This window comes from Pinus tabuliformis, chromosome 5_2, assembly GCF_031772625.1.
Source record: "Pinus tabuliformis cultivar Carrire ecotype Pingquan chromosome 5_2, CPIR1, whole genome shotgun sequence".
Classification (NCBI taxonomy): Eukaryota; Viridiplantae; Streptophyta; class Pinopsida; order Pinales; family Pinaceae; genus Pinus; species Pinus tabuliformis.
In genome coordinates, this window is record NC_142306.1 from 935,211,578 (window position 1) to 935,235,598 (window position 24,021).

Genomic DNA, 24,021 nt, shown 5'->3' on the forward strand with positions numbered 1-24,021 from the left:
GAGCATTGAAACACTGTATGAATCCTGAGAAGACAAGCAACAAATTGTATTACTGAAACTGAGTTTTGACACAAGCCAAAACAATACTCTGTTTTCTCCAAATATCCAACCCTCATTACATAGATGATTCAGCTATATATAGAAACATAATTCTAACTACTTGGAGCTTCCTCCTCCAGCATGAGGGGAGCTCGATGACTGCCACTAATGACACCTATCTGCTTTGTAACAAACTATTAAATACAATAACTGATAATTGAAATTCTAAAGAGTTCTAATCTGATTATGAATCTAACTCTATCTCCTTCGTAGAATGATTCCTCCTTGCAGCTTTGACACCTGGTTTCCTTTTCGTTTGGCTGAGATGGCTGAGATGAGCAGTTAATGCTCCATGTTGGCTTTGGATACTGAAGTCTTTAACTGCTCAGCGATGTTAGGGAATATCCCTTGCTTTCCGGTTCTGGTCCCCCATCACTTCGAATATGCAGCAGCATGTCTTTTTAGTCCCTTTAATAACCCAAACATATAGAACACCGCCATGTTTCCAGATGAATCAGATGCTCCATCGATAGCCAAGTGTGCAAGCCAAAATTCCATGTATGCAATTCATTCAATACCCTATGACCGGTAATAAAGTGGCTTTATAACTGAAATTTTTTTAAACCTGAGTTAATCATTTCACCTTTTTGAAGGCACACCTGTCTTGATCAGAATGGCTGGGATGTCTTCATTTGATCTTTACATATCCTTTAGGTGTTTCTTTTGAAAATTTCCGATCATCTTATCAAACTGTTTGTCTGCGTTAAAAAACAACACCTACAGCAGTTTCGTAGCGCGCTACGAAACTGCTGTGTAATTTCAAAAACACAGTCTTGTAATATGCATAATAAATTCTACTGTATTTTTAATGGTCCCTGGTCCTCATATACTTCTCTTATTTGATAAGAGATATGCGTGATCTGGAAATGAAAGCAATCAGCATCAAGATCTTGTCAGCTCAATACCACTAGGGGCATAATCAGTTATCTGAAATATTTTTGAAGAACCTGAGAGCTGAGATAACTTCAGTATTGGAATGAGTGTTGTGTCTTGAATTTGCTCCAAAAAATTTCACCTTGTTGCAATAATGCAAGAGATTGGTCTTCTGCGGTTATCAAGGCCCTAAATTCATGAGACATATCTACACACAAATAGCTATTTATAAAAACATTTTGTAAGATACCCTTTTGAGGATCTAGTTCAATGGAAGGAGTTATGCCCCAGATAAAAAATCTTCAAAAACAACCACACTTGATTTCTCAATAAAACTTATTGCATAAATGCGGAGATAAAACAATCCTTTCAACGGTGTCTTCAGTTTCATAAGATCTGCCCTGTTGTGACTTTACAAAAACTGTAAAGTCAATTGTATGGGAGTTTATCCATATAGAATTCTTTTTATATTTGCTAATCTTTCTGTTTAAGCTGCCTCTTTTCTGTCTGTTAAATTGGTTTTCCCATTTCTAGTATGAACAATATCAACCATGCTTTTATCTTCCATGTGGACATCCTCAGATGTGTTCATTGCAACAGAGGTGTCAGGAGAAGCAACGGTACCAATTTCAGGAGCATTTAAGCCATCAGATTCAACAGGTGTTGGTAATGATGACTAACTAGAATTGTAGGCTTTATAAAAAATTCCAACTTAATTAATTCGGTTCAGATGCTCAATTCTTGTCAATCTTCTCAGTCACAAGTGGAAGAATCTCAAGTCTTTTTCCAGACATCCGTGGGCTTTCACTGATGGACTTTCCTACATCTTGAGATAGCTTGTGTGTCACATATCCATAGAAAGTGCAACCTAAAAGGGTAATTGCACATCCTACTGCATTTAAAAGGGATATTGGATTGCGAAATATAAGCCATGATACCATAATTTGCAACTGCCACCTTCATATTCCCTGCAACATTGAAATAAACGACAGTTGTCGAGTGAATAACATAGAAGATCGAAAAGTTCAGACAGAAGGCAACTATGCCAGAGCCAAATATTATAACTTGGGTTATTTGATGACTGAGTTTTGGACTCTGGTAGTTGATCTCTAACTTTCAGAAGGAAAGCCTGATACTCGTTCTCAAACAGATCAAAAGCTACTTGAAAAGCCATCAAAGCCCCATCCTTATCCTTGGATTCCAACAAGTTTTCCAAAATACTTGCAACACTTCCGGGCTCATCAAACCTTTTGCGTTCAAGTGCAATGCCCACCGCCTGCTGAAATTTGCTTTATGATTGATGATCCAATTGTCATCAACTCCATCTTCTCTAAAGTCCAAGTAGAGAGCTCCTTCAACACGATTAGCTGCCGCCAATGTCCCATAACTAAAGGAATTCCGAAAACTAAATCTATCCTTATCTTCAGCCTCATTCTTATCCTTTTTTTCTTCTTAAATCGAAGTCGGCTCTCTTGGCGGCGACCAAACAGGACCTCTGAGGAGAAAGCAATTGCGCCTCCGGAGGGGATTCGAACCGTCGACTTCTCTGAGCTCCATTTTCAGGTAAATGAAATGTTGGGGTCTATTATGATGACGGTGGAGGTGGTGGCTGTATGTGTCGACAAATTCTCTCAACATAATACAGCTTGCGAGTTCCAAGAGTCAACGGTTTTTTCAGCCTTCGACAAACGTGCACCGTCTGTTGGAAGCTTGCCTCTAATGCACACAACCCTATGAACAAGAACACTAAATTCAAAAAACCCTTACCAGTCTTGAGATGAATAAATCCCAAATACAATGAATCTTCTCCAGTGCATCAATTTGTCATCAAACAATTGGAAGCTGCAAAGGAAACTCCCGTGACATTAATTTAATGGTACATTTATAATAGAGCGGAGATCCCAGTCAGGTAATTTCCCATAGATAGAAGCCTTTCTGATCCTTCAACATTTTGCACGAGAATATGTCTCGAATAAATAGATATAGGAACAGAGGTTTGATGCTCTCTAGAAAGGGAATTCATGTTGTTATCCAGTTCAGATAGCGGCTCATCTGAATCCTGCTGTGCTGTATGGATTTCCCTGCAGGGAAGATTTGCATTTGATTCACCACTACCTTCGAGCATACTGATCTCTGAGTCTGATGGTGGAATATTGGATGTTACCCCCGAGGCATTCTCAGATTTAACTATTTTCATTTTAGCCTTCACACCAGAATTATGCAACGATCCTTTCATCTTTTCCAACTTTGAATTCTCAGGAATTTGACCATCTAATGAGTGTCTTTCATTCTTATGAGATGTAAACTCTTGGAAAGATCCTTTACCATTAACATCTAAGCCTGACTCATTAGTTTGAACTGAAACCGTCTGGCCAAATAGCTTGAGACTTGATGATGAAATGCTTGTACTGGATGATCCATATTTGTTTCCTGCAAGTTGATGTTATCATGTGTTTGAAGTGGTCCTAGTCTTGCCTTGTATGGAGCAAATGCTGTGTTCTTTCGAGTTTCATCACCTAGATTGGAACCTGCACACAATCTGTCAGGTGCATATGAAACTGCTGATAGTGTCCTGTTCTCCTCTTCATTTGTTGATGGACCAATTTGACTAGCAGTGACTGCCTCCCGAGGATAAGCGGTCGGATCTGATAGATGGAGTGTATAGGCTGACAACTGTTGATGGATTTTGATGGATATGACAGCTGTGGAAGAATGGCTATGGATTTGAACAAATCCCCAATTTCGTAGCGCAGCCAGTGAAAAATATGAATTATGCGCTACGAAATCACTTAAAGCATGTTGCGCTGCGAAACTGATAGAAAGGATTTATGTGCCTTTGACAAACAATCGAACTGTTGTGAAAAATTTAAATTTTTTTCCTTGAGTGATAACACTTTCAAGAAATGGAAAGCTTTGGTTGAGATTGATACATGAAAGAAATTGAAGTGTCTTAGATCAGACAATGGAGGTGAATATTGCAACAAGGAGTTTGATAGGTACTGTTTAGAGCATGGAATTTGCAGAGAGAAGATAGTTCCAAGAACACCACAAGAAAATGGTGTGTCAGAAAGGATGAACAGAACAATCATGGAGCGTGCAAGGTGCATGAGATTGCATGCAGGATTTCCTTTACAGTTTTGGGTAGATGCTGTAGATACTGTTGTTTATCTAATAAACAGAGGGCCTTCAAGTTCCTTGGATGGTGGTGTTCCTGAGGAAGCATGGACAGGTAAAAAGCTAAACTACTCTATTTTAAAGCCTTTTGGTTGTGAGGCCTTTGTCCATATTGATAAAGAAAATAGAACAAAGCTTGAGGCAAAGTCAAAGAAATGTACCTTTATTTGATATGGTGTTAATGATTTTGGTTATCGCTTATATGATTACGAAAATCACAAAATCATTAGGAGCAGAGATGTAATATTCAATGAAAAGGTCTTGTATAAGAATCAGTTGCAGGAAAAGAAACAGGAAAAGGAAAATAAGGAATACACAGTTCTTGATGAAATCACTGAAAAAGGAAAGGTGCCTGGAAATAATAATAATCAACAACCACAACAACAACCACCACAACAACAACAGGCACCCCAAACACCTGAAAGTGGTGTTAGAAGATTTACCAGGATAAGTAGACCCCCTGAACGATAATCTCCTTCATTATATTATTTATTGTTGACTGATTCCGGTGAAGTCGAATGTTATGAAGAAGCAATGCAGGTTGAAAGCAGGAAGAAGTGGGAGGTAGCCATGGAAGAAGAGATGGACTCCTTAATGCATAACCAGACTTGGGATTTAGTCAGGTTGCCTGTAGGAAAAACTACATTGAAGAATAAATGGGTTTACATGCTGAAGGAAGAAGATGGAGGAAAACAGAGGTATAAAGCTAGACTTGTGGTGAAAGGGTTTGCACAGAAGAAAGGTATTGATTTTGATGAAATATTTTCTCCTGTTGTTAAAATGACTTCAATCAGAACCATTTTAAGTCTTGTAGCAGCTGAAGATTTTCATCTTGAGCAGTTAGATGTAAAGACAACCTTTCTCCACGGGGATTTGGAGGAAGAGATATATATGCAGTAGCCACAAGGATATGAGGTGAAAGGGAAGGAGAAACTAGTGTGCAGGTTGAAGAAGAGCTTGTATGGATTAAAACAGGCTCCAAGGCAGTGGTATCTAAAATTTGACAAGTTTATGTCTGAACTAGGTTATACTAGATGTCACTCTGATCATTGTGTTTATTTGAAAAAGAAAAATGATGGCAGCTATATTATATTGTTATTGTATGTAGATGACATGGTTGTTGCAGGATTTAACATGCAAGAAATAAATGTGCTCAAAAGAAAATTGGCAGCTTCATTTGCAATGAAGGATTTGGGAGCTGCAAAACAAATCCTTGGTATGAGAATAACTAGAGACAGGAAAAATCGTAAATTAACATTGTCTCAGAATGAGTACATACAAAAGATGTTGAAAATATTTAACATGCACAATGCAAAACCAGTTAGTACACCTTTTGATAGCCATTTCAAACTTAGCAAGGAAATGTGCCCAAAGACCCAAGAAGACATGGATTATATGTCTAAAGTTCCACATGCATCAACAGTTGGAAGCTTAATGTATGCAATGGTCTGCACAAGGCCTGATATTGCACATGCAGTGGGAGTTGTAAGCAGGTACATGAACAATCCACGAAAGGAACATTGGACGACAGTGAAATGGATTCTCAGATATTTGAAAGGTACCACAAATCAAGCATTATGCTTTGGTGGTTCAAACATCTCCCTACAAGGATATGTTGATGCAGATATGGCAGGTGACAGAGATAACATGAGGAGCACTACAGGATATGTATTTACTATTGGAGGAACAACTGTCAGTTGGGTTTCAAAATCCCAAAGTGTTGTTTCACTTTCAACAACAGAAGCAGAGTATGTTGCTGCTACAGAGGCTAGTAAAGAAATGATTTGGTTACAAAGATTTATGGGTGAATTGGGTAAGGAGCATGATATGGGCACGTTATACAATGATAGTCAAAGTGCCATTCATCTTGCAAAGAACTCAACATTTCATTCCAAGACTAAACACATACAGCTCAAGTACCATTTCATACGATCAGTGTTGGAAGATGGAGAGTTGAAGCTGGAAAATATACACACTAGCAAGAATCCTGCAGATATGCTAACAAAAGTTGTAACTAGGGAGAAACTGAGAACATGCTCAGTTTCAATTGGTCTTCAAGGATGACAATGAAGATGAAAAACAACCAGGTCCAAAGAGGAGTCATTGTCCAGCAAATGAAGCAGCAGTGGAGTTGCTACAATCATTCTCCAAGTTGGAGATTGTTGTGTGTGGAGCATGATTGTTCAAAGGTCTTTGTTTCAGCCGGATGTATACCCCAGGAAGTCTTGTACACCCCTCCATGCGGGGGGGGGGGACTTGTCCCCCCCGCGGGGGTCCGGGGGCCAGCGGTCCCCCGGCAGGGGCTCGGGGGCAGCGCCCCCGAAGTTAAAAACAAATGTAAAATTCCCTTGTAAAAGTATAGTAATTTCTACTCAATTTGGGCCGTTCATTAGGCGGATGATCTGATGGTAGAACTTATGTTTAGTTTAGGGTTTTTTGCCCTAGAAGGCAACCCCTCTCTTTGTACGAGGGTATTGTATTTGAGGCTGTGAAATAGATTTGTATTGTGTGAGCGAGAAACAGAGAGGTGAGACTGTGAGAGAAAACAGAGGATATTACAACGGATTTGCTGTAGGTTGTGTCTCTTCATTTTGCTGGATAATAGAAAGGAAGGAATAGATATTCGGGGTGGACGTAGCCCAAACTGGGTGAACCACGTATATCTGTGTCTCTCTTGTTTTTTGCATTTTCTGTGTTTATATTTCTGCAATATTTTATGTGTTCCATTGCTCTGTAATATATAATTTTCTAACAGAGATGACAGTGAAGAAGAAGCCATAGTTACAACATACGGATCAGATGAGGAAGGGCCAGAGATGAGGTTTTTGAGGTCGGTTTTGTTGGCTAGCAGCAAGCCCAAACCGAAGATCCCAAATTACGATGGCAGCCTGTCCACAGAAGTTCTGTTGGACTGGATTAGCGAATTGGACAAGTATTTTGAATGTGAAGAGGTCAGTGAGGACCGGAGAGTCAAGTTCGCTGCAACAAAGTTGAAAGGACACGCAGCCCTGTGGTGGGACAGTGTCCAAGCAGAGAGAAGAAGGATGAACAAGTTACCAATAAAGAAGTGGCCAAGGATGGTGGCCAAGCTGAAAGGTAGATTTCTGCCTAAGGATTACCAGGTTGCACTGTATTGACAAGTGCAAAATTTGAGACAAAAAGGGATGACAATGAGAGAGTATACGGAAGAATCCTACTGGGTAAACTTAAGAGCTGGTTACACCGAGGACACCCCGAAGAAGACAACAAGATACGTAAATGGTTTGAGACTGGAAATATTGGATGAAATCAACATTCTTTCCCCGAGAATATAGAAGAAGCCTATCAAAGTGCTGTTAAGGCTGAGGAAAAGATTACCAGCGAACAAAATGCTAGGAGAGGATGGGGAACCAGCAGAGGACAAGGACAGTCCTATGCAGAGGACGAACTGCCAGTAATAGCAAAGAGGGTAGCAGCTCCAAGGCTTTAGGAATAGCAGAAAAATGAGACAGCACTAGAGGTGGCAGGCCATATCAGTGAGGAAGAGGGAATGGCCGAGGTAGAGGAGCTAATTATCAGTGCTACAGGTGCCACAAGTGGGAGCACAGATCGTTTGAATTCCCTGAAGCGGAACAAGCTGGCTAGAGAGGAACATTTGTTGCACATCTTGAGGAAGCAGAGGCACCGCCCCAAGAAGCAGAAAATGTACCAGAAACGGGGGAAGCCTTAGTTTTGAACAAAGTGTTGCTGAAACTAGCCAAAGAAACAGCTGAACAGACCCAAAGGAAAGCATTATTGCAGACAGTTTGCAAATCGCACGGGAAATGCTGTAAGTTGATCATCGACAATGGGAGTACAGATAACTTGGTTGCCACCGAGATGGTATAAAAGTTGGGTTTGAAGTGGCTGAAGCACCCCACCCCTTATAAGGTGTGATGGTTGCAGAAAGGCCACCAGCTGTTGGTTGACGAACAATGTGAAGTTGAGTTCCACATTGGCAGGTACAAAGACAAAGATATCTGTGATATTATGTCAATGGACATGTGTCACATACTGTTAGGAAGACCATGGCAGTGTGATCGAAAGGTAGTACACGACGGGAAGATGAACTGCTACAAGTTTGTTAAAGATGGGATCAAGCACACACTTGTGCCCATCAAGGAGGAGGAGACAACAGAGACAAGTGGGACGAAAGCATTACTAATGGGTGGAAAATAGTTTTTGAAACAGATCGAAGAAAGTGAAGTGAACTATGCTGCTGTGAGGAGGGAAAAGATAGTGATGTTGCGCACATAAATGTCTGATTTTCCTGCAGAAATTTAGAAGATGCTGCAGGATTTCAGTGATATTATAGTTGATGATTTGGCAGACAAGTTGCCTCCCAAAAGAAGCATCAGTGATCATATCGACTTTATATCTGCAGCAAGTCTACCAAATAAGGCAGCTTATCGGATGAGTCCCAAAGATAATGAGGGGATTAGAAAACAGGTGCAGGAGTTTCTAGATAAAGGGCTGATAAGGGAGAGTTTTAGCCCTTGTGTAGTACCAACCGTTCTTACTCCCAAGAAAGGAGGAGAACGATGAATGTGCACGGATTCAAGTGCCATGAATAAAATTACCATTAGTTACAGATTTCCACTACCACAGATGGACAATATGATGGAATGCTTGAGTGGGGCAGCATACTTCACGAAGATTGATCTAAAGAGTGGCTATCATCAGATCCGGATCAGGGAAGGAGATGAGTGGAAGACAACCTTCAAGACTAATGAAGGGCTGTATGAGTGGCTAGTCATGCCGTTCGGTTTGAGTAACGCCTAGTACTTTTATGCGACCGACGAACGAAATGCTGAAAGAGTTCATTGGCAAGTTTGTGATAGTGTACCTTGATGACATTAATTTTCAACAAAACTAAGGAGGAACACTTTCGACATGTTCGAAGTACGCTGGAGAAATTGCAGCAGAATAAGCTGCTGATAAATTTGAAAAAATGTACTTTCCTACAAAGAGAACTGGTTTATCTGGGCTTTGTAATTGCAGAAAATGAGTTGAAGATGGACCCAGAAAATATCGCAGCAATCATTAATTGGCCATCCTTGAAAAGCCTGTTTGAGGTACGTAGTTTTCATGGGCTCGCAAGTTTTTATCGCAAATTTATAAGAAATTTCAGTGAAATCTGCGTGCCTATGTTGGACACTATTAAAAAGGCAAGTCAACCTTTTCATTGGACCGAGGCAACAGAGAAAAGCTTTCAGCTCCTAAAGAAGAAAATTACAGAAAGGCCAATTTTAAGGTTACCAGATTTTAATAAGCTTTTCCAGGTTCGCTGCGATGCAAGCGGTACAGCTATTGGAGCTGTACTCAGCCAAGAAGACAAACCTGTTGCATTTTTCAGCGAGAAGTTGAACAAAAGTAGGCAAAAGTATTCATCCTATGACAAGGAATTCTATGCTGTCGTCCAAGCACTGAAGCATTGGAGACACTATCTGCTGGGGAGTGAATTTGTGTTATTTTCTGATAATTCTGCGCTGCAATATGTGATGCAACAACATAAACTGAACCACAAGCATGCCAAGTGGGTCGAATATTTGCAGAGTTTCACCTTTGTGTTGAAACACATTAGCGGATAGGCCAACAAGGTGGCAGATGCGTTGAGTAGAAGAGCCTTGCTCTTACAGGAAAGTATGATACAAGTGCTGGGCTTCGAGAATTTGAAAGACTTATATCAGCCCGATGCGGATTTCAAAGAGGCTTATGAAGCCTGTCAGAATCCCTTGCTGAGGAACAATAGTCCATGGTTGGACTACAATTTGCAGGAGAAGCTATTGTTTAAAGTGGGACAATTTTGTTAAACACACATGGGCAGCAAGAGAATCTGAAGGATAAAACATGAGAATGCATTTTTATTAACAAATGATTTACATTTATAGTACATGTTGTGACCGTTGGGTTCCACATCCCAAGGTCTCTTGGACTCCTTTTGTCTATTCGAATTCCACACTAACCCATTGAGGATTAGGTGTCCAACATTCCCCCCTTTAATTCGAAGGGTTATCTATGAGTCCAAGAAGATAGCTGTAATACAAAATGTGCAAAAATGCATGGCAGCACTAGGCTAAATGTGCTCTTTCAAATGTTGGTATAAAGGGCGGTGGTTTAAGGATGACCACCAACACTAGAATGCTTAGTGCAATTCCCGGAACTCTTCCAATACTGGCAAGAAGCTGAAGTCTTCTGCTAGAGGAAGTGCTCCTATTGTTTTGAAGAGGGAAAACTTCAACCATGAAAGGGAGGTCTCACCCCGCATAAAAGGGAGAACTTCAACCTAAAAAGGGAAGTCTCAACATGTGATGGTTTAATGATGACCAACAACTCTGGAATGCTTAATGAAATTCCTGGAACTCTTCCAAAACTGGAAAGAAGGTGAAGTCTTCTACTAGAGGAAGTGTTCTCAATTTTGTTCCTAGAATTCTTCCAAAACTGGCAAGAAGCTAAAGTCTTCAGCTAGAGGAAGTGTCCCAGATTACCAACTGAAGGCATGCTCAGGGGCATCTTTGTTTCTGGCTACAACTTTGAAACTGGTGTGGTAGGTTGTGGCTTAGGCTCACTTGATGTGGCTTGAAGCTTGTAGATGACCATCATTTCCAATCGTGTCAGATACAAGGTGAGATGATGGAGAAAACTCAACTGCAAGACTGTTCAATATTTTGGAAGAAGTTATGATCTGTGATTGGAATATCTTCTTGGCTGTTGATGCCCATTTCCAAGAAGCGATCCATCCAAGATGAATCCTTGTTGTTGCATGACGTTTGTTTTTGAAGCATTTGTGTGAAGAATGGGTGGTTTTATGACAATGATTACATGGCTGAAGATCAAAACAATGATCTTTCAAATGGCCAACTTGGTCACAGTGTTGGCATTTCACAATATGTTGTTGTTGCTGTTGCTGTGGAAGAGGGGCAGAATCTAGAATAGCTAGTGGTGAACTGTCATGGATGAATCCAACACTCTGAAACTGAATGGGCTTTGAGTAGTCTGGAATATGAAAGGACAAGTCCTTCTCATATCCAAGACCAGTTCTGTGCTTGTTGTGGACAAGTTGTTCCCAAGGCTTGATGATGGGCTTGGGAAGTGCAGAATGAGTTTCTGCATTTGCATGTACAACTGCTACTTTATGAGAGTCTATTTCAATCTTCTGAACATAAATAGGATTAGAATGACTCCTCTGTTTTAATTCTTCTTGCTGTAGCTGAGTTTCGAGCTGAAAAAATCAATTTTCTCTTATGCATTTTGTAGATAGACCTAAATGTCTATGAGAGAAACTTTGCTAACTTCTAATGTATCATGATTGGTAGACAATGTTAGAGTTTTGAGGAGCTCTAATACTTCATTGATTCTGGCCATTTTTTCTTCAATGTCGGATTTACACCTTAAAAACTGATCACAACTACTTCTCAATGCAGAAAAGTAATACCCACTCACAGTACACAACAATATCCTTTATAAATGTGCAACAAATGATCAGTGTGCAACCAACAAGCACCAATTACAATCTATTACATAAAAATAAGATTTTACTCATGATCAGCACTATGTTCTGACAATACAATCGACTAAACTTTTCTCCATAAAAGATTACAATCAACCCACCAAACTCGTTATGTAGCGGTTGAATCAAGGAATCAATGCACTATATTGAGTTTTAAATACAATGCCACACTGGGGCAGCAACAACTGCAAACTTGCTTCGATCCTTCAAACACCACTACACCGATGCTCAATTTCCAATGTATATATGAAACAATGTTAATATATTCAAACCAATCATGAACCAATGCAAACGAATATATCTAGCACGAACTTGGTTATCACAACTCACTAGTGTACATACAATGTTTAGCAAACAATGAACCAACGCAGGTCTATCCAACGCACAATACTTTTTAATTCAGCCTTAAATGGAAACCTTCACGACTTTCAATATAGAACGCACGACCATATGTTCAATGCACATAGATATATGTCATATGCTCAACACACATATACTTTAATCTTCAATAAACTGACAAAGAAACTGATCGACCTTGAATTTATTTGAATAATGGCAGGAGCTTTAAAGCACTTACTACTTCAATGCACAAAGAATAATCACTCCAGAACTCAACATTGCACTCAAGGCAAGCTTCAAGGCTTCAACAAGGGCGTTTTGGTGATAGGAGGTGCTGGTGTAATCTTGGCCGTGGGTTGTCTCACCAAATCCAAAACATCAATGCCATCAAAATAAATACGTATATGGTGGGCATCTTCTGAAAATTACAACTCTTCCACGAAGATCAATTTAACGAAAATGAGCTTACGATTACGAAAACCGAAATGGGAAAAGAAAAGGCCAGGTGCGTGAGACAAAGATGGATTGGATCTGAGAAGAAAACGTTGAAAGATAGGACCTTGGAGAAGCAGATGTACTGTGCAGGGTAGGTGTATTGGATGAAGTACTACTGGTTTATAAAAATACAGGCAACAACCGTCAGAAAAAGCTGTGAGCATATATATATATATATATATAGATATATATATATGGGTATAAGGATAGAGTGAATTGACCTTTTAAAGCTCTTGTGTTTTAGTTGGGAGGACAGTGGAGTGTCTGGTGAGAGACTTGATAGGTGGTGCAAAACGTCCACAACGCAGTGCAATAAATACTACTGAATGTAGCTTTGGATATTTGAAAGATGTTACCAACATTCCCTTTCCTATTTGTCCATAAAATGAATCCAAGTCATTATTGGCTGCTAGCTACTTCTTTCAAACAAGCTCTCATGATGGCTGCAAGCTTTGAACATGCCTCGAGACAAAGTTCCAATACCTCAGATACCCTTGGGAAAATCAGAAAACGCGTTGCTCTTCGGTATTGGGCATTCACTAGAAATTACAGCAATATGGCACACAAATTTATTACACATTTTGTAGAGCCCAACCTACTATTCCTTACGAATGAAGCTGTCCAATTCCAATGAAATGGTTGCAAAGAACCCGACTGTCGCGTCAGATTCAAATGTTGTGAACCTGAATGTATTTACTTCAACCTCCACCACTCCTGCGGTACAACTCCTAGTGCATTTAATCCATTTCTGCTTATTCACGAACATCCACTAGAGCTATGTTTCAATAATATCGGACTAAACCCAGTTGCTGACAGAGTATATGACTGCCAGCTTTGCGGATATGAAGTAGCTAGAATTATGTGTTATCAATGCCGTGATTGTGGCACATATTTTCATATATCATGTGTATATCTCCCTAACAAGATGCAACATCCTTCCTATGGACAGTGTGTGCTTGAATTGCGCCACCCAACTCCACCATCAACCCCCATTTTGACAATTTTCCTCCACTATGGTGGATCAATGATAAGACTTTTACCAATAGAGCAGTAAAATGATGGTCCGAGCGATGGTGGTGCTTCACACTTCCGCTGCGAATACACATGAACTGTAGAGCGCTACCACGTTTCCATTTCCGCAGCACTCCCTCATACTTCAACAGCACACGCAGGCGCGCATTCTTCAGATGTATGCGGGTGGTCAGGATATGGAGAGGCTTAAAACGGTGTATACCACAGCGTATACCACATAGCCTCTAAACACTGTTTCCTCCGGGCATAAGCACAAAATTATGGACAATACCAGTCGCCTGATCTCACATTTAGCAATCCTTCCAACCGGAAATTGCAGGCCCTTGTCGTTGATTCGATTCACTATGGCTTTCGGCGTCAGAGATTCGTTCTTTCCCAAAAATGATGGTTTAAGGATGAGACACTTACCATTTGAGAGGTACGAGATAAATAATTATAATACCAATGGAAAATAGCTAAGAACAGTCAGGGCTTGTTCAACAATTCTGTGGCGTTACAACGACCACGCCAGAGGAAGCCTCCTTCTTTCTTAAAAGCTGGAAAACCGAGAGGGTAGAGAAAACGTTAGGACAGAGGGCTATTACGACCATAAAAAAAAAATTGTGGCAACAATGATTATGGCAGAGATCCCAGAAAGCACAGAGAGGACAATTATGCCCAACCCAGGGAGTGCAGAGGGCGCAGACAATGATTATGGCAGACCCTGAGCAATAAATTATACCATTGTCAGGACATCGGATTATATAAATCAGGATGATATGAGTTACAAAAGTAGGAATACTAAAAATAGGACTTGCTCATAAAAACCATAAGACAAATGGCTCAAAGAAAGTATGCAGGGCAGGAGTACGCCAGATCTGATACCATGTTAAACACACATGGGCAGCAAGAGAATCTAAAGGATAAAACATGAGAATACATTTTTATTAACAAATGATTTACATTTATAGTACATGTTGTGACCGTTGGGTTCCACATCTCAACGTCTCTTGGAGTCCTTTTGTCTATTCGGCTTCCGCACTAACCCATTGAGGATTAGGTGTCCAACAAGTTATGTATTCCTGATTGTTTGATGAGGGAAAATATTATTTGGGAGAAGCACAGTGGAGGTCTAGCCGGAAATTTCCGTATAGACAAAACTTTAGATCAGCTCGGAAACTTCTATTATTGGCCAAGAATGCGAAGGGATGTGCATCGATATGTGAGTAGGTGTAAAGTCTGCCGATTGGCGAAAGGACATAGTCAAAACACCAGACTTTACACACCACTAACTGTTCCAAGTAGACCATGGGACTCAATCAGCATTGACTTTGTCTTGGGACTGCCTAGAACGCAACGAGGTTACGACTCGGTGATGGTGGTGGTAGACAGGTTTTCGAAAATGGTGCATTTCATCCCTTGTCAAAAAACTAGTGATGCCACTCACGTAGCTCAATTGTTTTTCACTGAGATTGTTAGATTACACGACCTACCCAGATCTATTATTTTCTATAGGGACGTAAAATTCATGGGACACTTTTGGCACACCCTATGGAAGAAGTTGGATACACAATTGAACTTCAGCTCTGCATATCATCCGCAGACTGACGGGCAAATGAAAGTGGTGAATAGGAGTTTGGGGAACCTGCTACGGAGCCTGACTGGAGAGAATTCACGGTTATGGGATCGTGCGCTTGCTCAAGCAGAATTCGCTTATAACGATTCACCGAACCGCAGCACCGGACACAGTCCATTTCAGATCCTGTATGGCATGCATCCTCGCGGAGTACATGAGTTGCGGGATCTGGGAAAATTGGAGAAGAGAAGTGCTGATGGAGAAGATTTCGCCAAAGCGATGAATGATCTACACGAGCAAGTGAAATCAAAGTTGCAGGAAAACATTCAGAAATACAAACAACAGGCAGATTTAAAGCGACGAGAAGTGCAATTCAATGTAGGGGATGAAGTCCTTGCACACTTACACAAAGAACGGTTTCCTAAGGGCGCATATAACAAGCTGAAATTTAAGAAGATTGGTCCCTGTAATATTCTACGTAAATTCTTAGCTAATGCTTATGAAATACAACTGCCACTAGATATAGGCATATTGCCTATTTTCAATGTGGCAGACCTGTTCCCATATACTACCAACCTTGAAGATGACAATGTGGTATGGCTAGAACGGGACACCCAAGTTGAAGGCGGTTCTTGGATGAGGAAAATGCCTTCGGCTCAACCCGATGAGATCGAGAAGATTCTCGACACATAGGTGGCCAAGCAAACTTGCAGGAAGGAGTATCTGCGGTATCTTGTCAAGTGGAAGGACCATCCTATCGAGGACAGTTCATGGCTCGACGCGATGCAGATACAGAAGGCAGGTTATTCTGTTGAGGCGCTCATGGAACGGAGCCATGATTTTTTTTATTTACCCCGGGAGCCTGATGCAGAAGCATCTAGCTGACAGGTCATCATGACAGAAGGTTGTTTGGTCTCTGAGAGGACTGAGGAGGAAATTGCAAGTGAACACTGTAGTCATTTCTTTTATTATTATTTTAATTTCGTAGAGAAATAGTATTTAGGAAGGTAGAAGTTGAATTAGACAAAATGTTATAGGTAATTATTTTTTGTTTTTCATGTTAACTTATACAAGTCATAGCGTATAGAAATAAACAGTTTTAGAACTGAAAATAAACTATAAAAATGTAACTAACAGCAGTTAAGAGAAACTGTTTCCATGAAATTAATGAAAAGGAGACAGAATGCATTGTAACAAATTCGACCTTTTAGAAAGAGAAATATAGTAAAAACATCTTTGAGCACACAAGTTATATTTTGACATCCCACAATTGTCTATCTACAGTTTGTTGAATTGCTTGATACAATGAAAGCAAATTCTCTGGTATCTATTCTACAAAGCATATATACATTGTTCTACTTGTATTGACTAAACAGGCCGACAAATCAACAAAATCTTGCAAGTATAGACACGGAAGAAACTACAGAGACGAGGCCGCATAGTCCCAGAATTATTAAATCAAGCGAACGAAAGGAGTTCCTGGAAGATACACAAATTCCGAACAGCAAAGACAAAGACCAATAGTACAGGTATTTTCTGAAGAAGAAACCCTCTCTTTTTATTCACAAAAGTAACCGTAAATCTCTGTTCAATATACATACAGTCTATGCAAAATAACGCTGTACAAATCGAATGAGATTGTAATAGTGGACGGGTTTAGAAACCCTAACTGTAAACAAACCTACAACAACAACCCAGAACAGAAACATTGCAAGTCTAACAGACTCGGCTACATTATATCGGCCAGCCAAAAGTCTTCACAACAGACTACCCTAACCAAAGCCAGCGACAGAGATAAACAAGTGAACAAGATTGACAAGGAGCGACCCTACCCGGGTCTAGCCAGCACGCCATAAAGCCGAAGCCAAGACCTCCAAGACGAAACCACCTGCAACGAGAACACCAACAAAAAAAGTATGAGCATTCCATGACAGAGATAGAAGAAACGAGGAGCAAGTGAGTTAGACAAGTGCGTAAAAAGGGGAGAGGAATGATGGCATAGAACGGGGTCTTACCTTCGCCATTGAAAAGGAAACCGAAGCCGAAGACCCTGAGACCACAACCTGTCAATGAAACAAAGAAAAATGACTAGAGAACTCTAAGAGCGGTTGAATCAAAGAAACTAAGAAAAGAATAGTCGCATTGTCCAGTAAAACAACCAATTGTAGCCACATACTCAGAGAAACACATAGTCTTTTCAAATAAGTGAATTTCCTGAACACAATAGAGTATTTGAAGCGCCGAGGCGGAAGAACAATAGAAATTCAATATCGAGCAAGCATATCTTACCAGACAGTGAAGCCGAACAGGTTCCTAGGTCGAAGACCGAACCAAAGCACAAGCAACAGCGTAAACTTACAGTGAAATCGCACCAGAAGGACTACACAATGAAACCCTCGACCTCTAACAGAATGACGAGAAAATGACCGGGAGATAAGGTTCGCAGGTTACTTACCAAGGCGGAAGTGAGATTATTGAGCCATGGACACGTCCAAGAACTAGCGATGCTGGTACAAGTCATAAATACCGGGAGCCAAATATCTAATAAATCATTGTAATCAACCGCCGAATAAATCAATCACATATTTAATCAAACTCTTAATCATTTCAATTAATTTATATCCCTTCATTAAGGTTGGTGAGTGTAACGAGGGGCTGGACCCATCATGTTATAACTTTTGATTCCAGGGTCCATTTGAGGAAGTTCTATATGTCATTGGAAAGCTAATTCTGAGCTTTACCCATTGAAGGAGGTTCGATCAATCTTTGACTATTCTGTGACCTTGAAGCTGGGTGCAAACTTTTCTACCCAATTGCACTTTTTTTTAACGTGGTGAATCGGTAACTGTCAGGCCTAATCTAAGGGAGGCCCAGGATCAATCCTCATCGCTGCCACTATAACACCAACAATACATCCAACAACCTGTAAGCTAGATATACTAAATTATTATGATTTTGGAAAGAGCTGAGACTCATGCGGGGAGGGAGTATACTCCTTGAGCCGCACACCATAGCAGGCCACTATATTCAATGAGATTTGAACCTTGACCTTACGTGTTTCACCCAACGAACGACCAATTGCACTTTTTTAATAGCTGAAGACAAATTTTGCAGAGGGTGACAACAGTTCCTTTATGGCCTATCTATAAATAATAGACATACAAGTTTTGTGTCATATTGGTGTGATGAGAGGCTCATTCTACAACTTATGGGAGGGAGATGTGTAACTTAACACTAAATAATTTATCATCGAAAGAATCTAAAAAATATGAATGGTACTCCCATTGGCTGCAAACTAATTCTAAACTCTAGAAGTATGATATGATAGATCTGAGGTTGCCATTAGTTTGCAAACCATTTTTGAACTCTAGAATTATGGTATATTTGATGTTTAGATATGATAGATATGAGGTTTAGATGAATTTAGTGTAGAAATATTATCTAGATTCCCATTAGTTGCTAACCATTTCTAAACTCTAGAACTGTGGTAGATCGGAAGTTTAGATAGATCTAGTCTAGAAATATTATGTGATGTTTAGATATGATAGATTTGAGGTTTAGATGAATCTAGTGTAGAAATATTTTCTAGATTCCCATTAGTTGCAAACCATTTCTAAATTCTAGAATTATGGTAGATCTGAAGTTTAGATAGATCTAGTGTAGAAATATTATGTTATGTAAGTTACAGGACATGTCCAAAAAAGGCTTTTGTCTCGAATTTGATGTGTTGGACATCGATATGTGAGAGACATGTCCAAAAAGGGCTTGTATCCTATAGGTTAGACACGAACATAGAGACGTGTCCTATTGATAGGAGATGTGACAAATGTATGGCTGACATGTGTCTTCAATGTGTCCCCTGTAAAAGAGACCTGTGAGGCCTATATTTACTCTTTCTTATAAGCTCTTTTCTCTGAACACGTTGGAGGGGTAGATGTTGATGTTTTGGAGTGCAGATGAGTGTTATTGTGTACTTGACATGGATATGTAAGGGTACATGTCAGCACATGTAATATGTGCAGAATGCGTGGACACATGCCCTCATTGGGTCCTCTATAAAACTTGCTTACGACCTGTGAAAAAACACATTTTTCATTTTTTTGAGCACTTGGATATTGGATCTGTGAAGACACATGTTTGGCATGTAACATGTGTGAAACACATGGACACATGCCATCATTGGGTCCTTTATTCTATGAAATAGGCTATGGTCTGTGAAAAAACACATTTTCGTTTTCTTTTGGAGCTTATTTCACTCCATAGGGTAATTGTGTAAAAAACAATTTTCGTTTTTTGAGCTTATTTCAGTCAACAGAGGGTTATTGTGTAGTGTTGGGGAAGTGGATCTCAGTTTCTAATTACTAAAAAAATTTGAATGTCTACTTAATATCTTAATGTATAATTTTTCAATTTGTTATATGTATGTGTGGAGAGTAATATTTTTGTGTTGTGTCCTTTTTCTTTGAGGTCACTGTGTCTAGTGTGTCCTGTGCCCTCTGTGTATTGTGTCATCATGTCATGTGAGTTGAAATACTATGAGGTAATACGATTGTGGCACACTCAACTTACCATGTGTTGGCATGAGTTTTGTTTTTTCATAGGCGTGTTCTGTCTAATGTGGAAGATGGACTAAGAATCATAGTTGAAATGGTTTGAACAACCTGGTGTGGTGTATTGTGCTTTGGGTTCACTTGTTTCTTGGTGAAGTGATTTCGTTACTGTCTTGTTGATTTAACTTTCACACTAAAAGCACGATAAACCTTGTAGTTGAGTGTATCATGGGTTCCTTATAGGAGGTGTTATCACTGAAAATGTTGTTGTCAAATTTTTTTAGTCTAGCTTAAAGTCAGGGTGTTTTCGCAGCGCCAGAATTCTTTTAACAGTTTCGCAGCGCTAACTGTTTAGTGGTTTCGTAGCGCGCTACAAAACTGGGAAGTTGTCCGAAACCATAATTCACACATATCACTTTTGTCTTCTATGGGTTCTGTGGGAATGTTTGGCGCAACATATCACAGTGCAGGTTATTATCATCAATATACAAATAATACAGCTGTGTTTTTCATCTTCAAGGCTTTCTCTATAATCCCACTATATTGGTCAAAGTTCTGGTATCTAGTGGAGATCAATATCATAGCGTGCCTATTGTACAGAGTTCTGCTTTCTTTCAGAAATCTGCATCAAGTGGGAATCTCACAGGAAATGGCACAAGTATTTAGGACGTGAATCCAACTTTTGGTTACTCAACATCCAATAGGATTTGCAGCAGCAAAAAATTCTTTATATGGGATTATACCTTCTTATTTGGAGGAAGGCTGCAAACATCTTTTAGGGACACGTACTTCATGCCATGAATGCTACTCATTTCAATGATGATAATGATGTGGAGAGACCTGCAAGTCTACAACCAATTCAATGAAGTTGCTTGGGCAATTCATGTGAAGGACCTGATAGCTCTTATTGCTTTTTCTTGCACTCTGTGTCTATTCCTCTGCACACAAAGATTCTCATATCCCCCACTTTACTCCTATATAACAAGAACACCTTAAGTCTTTGAAACCATTCAGGTGTTTGTGATTAATAAAGGGTTACCAAAAAAGGCAGAAAAGAGACTCGAGTGAGTAAAGTAATAGAAAAGCTAGGTAAAAAGAACAGCCAAAAAGCCTAAAGACAGCCTGACAATGTCCTAGATTATGTTACCCCCATTATTGTTTATTATGATTTAAAATACAGGTAGAATGATTGCATACTTTGGAATCTAGATAAAGGCAAAAGGTGTTGAGCGGAAAGGAATAGAAGCGCGTGCTGGCCTCTCTGGCTAGTCAGCTGTGCTCCATTTTGCAACTTTGGCCACCTTTTTATACACCCTCTCTCCATCGCTCTACCCAATGCCAGTATTTGGACAATTCCAGTGTTAATACTATTTTGTATTCCTTGTTCTTCAATATTGTTTTCTTGTGTGGCAGCAGTGTCCTCATTACCTATCAGGAGTATAACATGTCTTCTGTTTTGGCGAAAACTTGTGGAGAAGATGTAAAAGTGATTGCTGTACAACCCAAGTGTTTGGAACTCCCGTTCAAAATCTTTGGAGCAACAATTTCAACACTGATTTCTACAGAAGACAGCGCAGGCAAATATTCAACGAATGTCAAACTCAGCCGTGCTGTAGGAGATGAAGGAGCTTCGTTCGAATATAGTAATGTTGGTGATAATTGTCAGGCGAAAAAACCAAATGTAGGGAGAATGGAAGATGATGAGGGATCATGTGCAGGTGCGAGAATTAAGAGCAACAGCTCTGGTACCAGTGATCGTAAGGTGTCTTCGATGATACCCAAGAAGAAGCCTAATTATAAGGGCAAGGTTCTTCCATGTCCAAGGTGCGATAGTCTGGAGAAAGTGAAGAGAGTTTTTCTGAAGGGAAGGTTGTACAAGCAAAGGTTGCGGTGGTCATAAAGTGGACATAATGCACTTTTAAATAAGAACCGAAATTTCAGGTCGTTGGTTTGGCACCGACATGAGTGATAATACAGATGGCGCTGAAGGAGTTAGGTTTGGTCTTTTGGCTGATTTATATGCGTCCACATAATCGATATCATGATAAATCCGATCCTCATGACCGTGAATGGTGTTAAGGAGCTCGAGTATTTTGTAAAGCTGGGTTGTTTTTTTTTATGAACATGGAGTAAGATGGCGGAGAGTTCAAGTAGCAGACAACATAGAGCATGATTAGTGGCTTCATGCTAATGGATGAGCGTCTATATGAAGAATTCACTATTAAGGATCAAATAAATGATGGTCTGCATCATACTAAAGGTCCATTTTTGATTCCCATGATGCAATGAAACCGCCTCCATTTTCTCACGGGTTTCTCTATATTTGTTGACATTAAATGAATTCCAAACAAGTTTCGGTAAGCCAAGGAAGAAGTTTGGATCCATGAAGGCCAAGCGATGGCAGTAGCGTGTAAAATTTTCTGTTTCCTACCCCGGTTTTCAGTTTCACCTTATTTCTCCCATATAGTTAAATGCCCATTCCCATAGCCATACATTTAACAGACTGAAAAAATAAATATTGCTGAAAACACAAATTCTGGAAATTTTTCAGAGTGCTGGAAATTGCAGAAATAAAAAATCAGCAATTAAAACAGCCATAAAAACACATTTAAACTCAGTGATTTTTGGTCAACTTGACCCTGGAAAAACCCCCTACAACTCTTGGGGAAAACCAGTTTGAGAGCTCTTCTTTATTTCTGGAAAATGCCTTTTACAGAGAAAATATTTTTCAGCAAAAAAATCAGCAAAAACAGAAATTTTCCAGCAAGCAAACTTATCTGTTTTTTCAGCTAACAGACAGTCTGAAAATGGCTGTACGGACTGTACGGATGTACGGACTGTACGAACGTACGGACCGTACGGACTGTACGGACTGTACGGACGGCCGTACGGACTTGTACGGACAGACCTCGAAATTCGTGCAGAAAATCGCCTCCTCGATATTCGTGCTGAAAATCAATTTTTTCACTGTTTTGCTCACTAAATCTGCCTTTTTCTGCTTGTTCTTTATGCTGTTCAGATTTGCTGAAATGCTGCCTTGGTGTGTGTGCCAAACTGCTGCCTCTTTCTCCTCCTTGTCCAGAAATCTCCCTTGCTCTCTTGCTCTCCTTCTCCCAATCTGCTCATGAAAGAATGAATGATCTTTTTTTCTCCTTTTCCTCCCTTAACCCAACCCTAAATGACTTTTGGGTGATCCCTAAATCCAATGGCTGAAATAGATTTAGATCAATGGCTGAGATTAAATGCTCATTTAAATCTCACTTTCTATTTTTTAATTCACCCCACTTTAATAAAGACCCACTTAGTCATTTATTTCCAAAGTCACTTTTCCTTTCTAATTTTTCATTGACTTTATAAAGTCACTTTAAAATTAGACTTAGTAACTTTATCACTTAAAGTCACTTTCAAATTAGATTTAACTTTATAAAAATTATAAAGTTACTTTAGGAGAAAAATTAAATTCTTTTGGACACTTTTCCCTAGGCCAAAGATCAAAGCCTTAGGGAACCACCTGTCCTCCGGTACCAAATTTCAACACTCCCTCTTACCGAGGAAGGTGTTCCTCACCACACCCATCTTGTCTCTGAAGTAGACATGCTTGCCCCGTGGTAAGGCTTTGGTAAGAATATCTGCAACCTGCTCATCAGTGGAAATATACTCAAGCTTTACAGCTCCCTTCTGAACATGGTCTCTGATGAAATGATATCTGATCCCGATATGCTTTGACCTGTCATGAAATACTGGATTCTCCGTGAGTTTAATGCAACTCTGATTATCACAGTAAATCACTGAAGGTCTCAACGGCTGACCAAATAAGCCAAACAACATCTTGCGAAGCCAGATGGCCTCACAACTAGCTAGACTGGCTGCCATATACTCTGCTTCCGCTGAACTCAGTGCTACTGACTGCTGCTTCCGGCTGAACCATGACACTACTGCTGAACCCAACCCAAAACAACACCCTGAAGTGCTCTTCCTATCAGAAGCACAACCTGCCCAATCAGAATCAGTGTATCCTGCCAATCTCACTCCATCTCCCTGCCTGTAGTCCAGACCATAATCCACTGTCCCCTGCAAGTACCGCAAAATGTGTTTTGCAGCCACCCAGTGAACCTTCCTAGGCTCACACATAAACTGACTCATCGTGTTGACTGCAAAACAGATATCTGGTCTGGTGTTGACCAAATACATCAAGGAACCAATCAGCTGCCTGTACAATGTGGGATCCACCAACTCGGAATCCGAAGCATGAAGCTTCTTCCAGTTGGTGATCATCGGTGTCGACATGGGTCTACAATCCTCCATGTGGAATCTGCTAAGGATGTCCACAATATACTTCCCCTGCCCCAGGAAGAAATGCCCCTCCTCCTGCCACA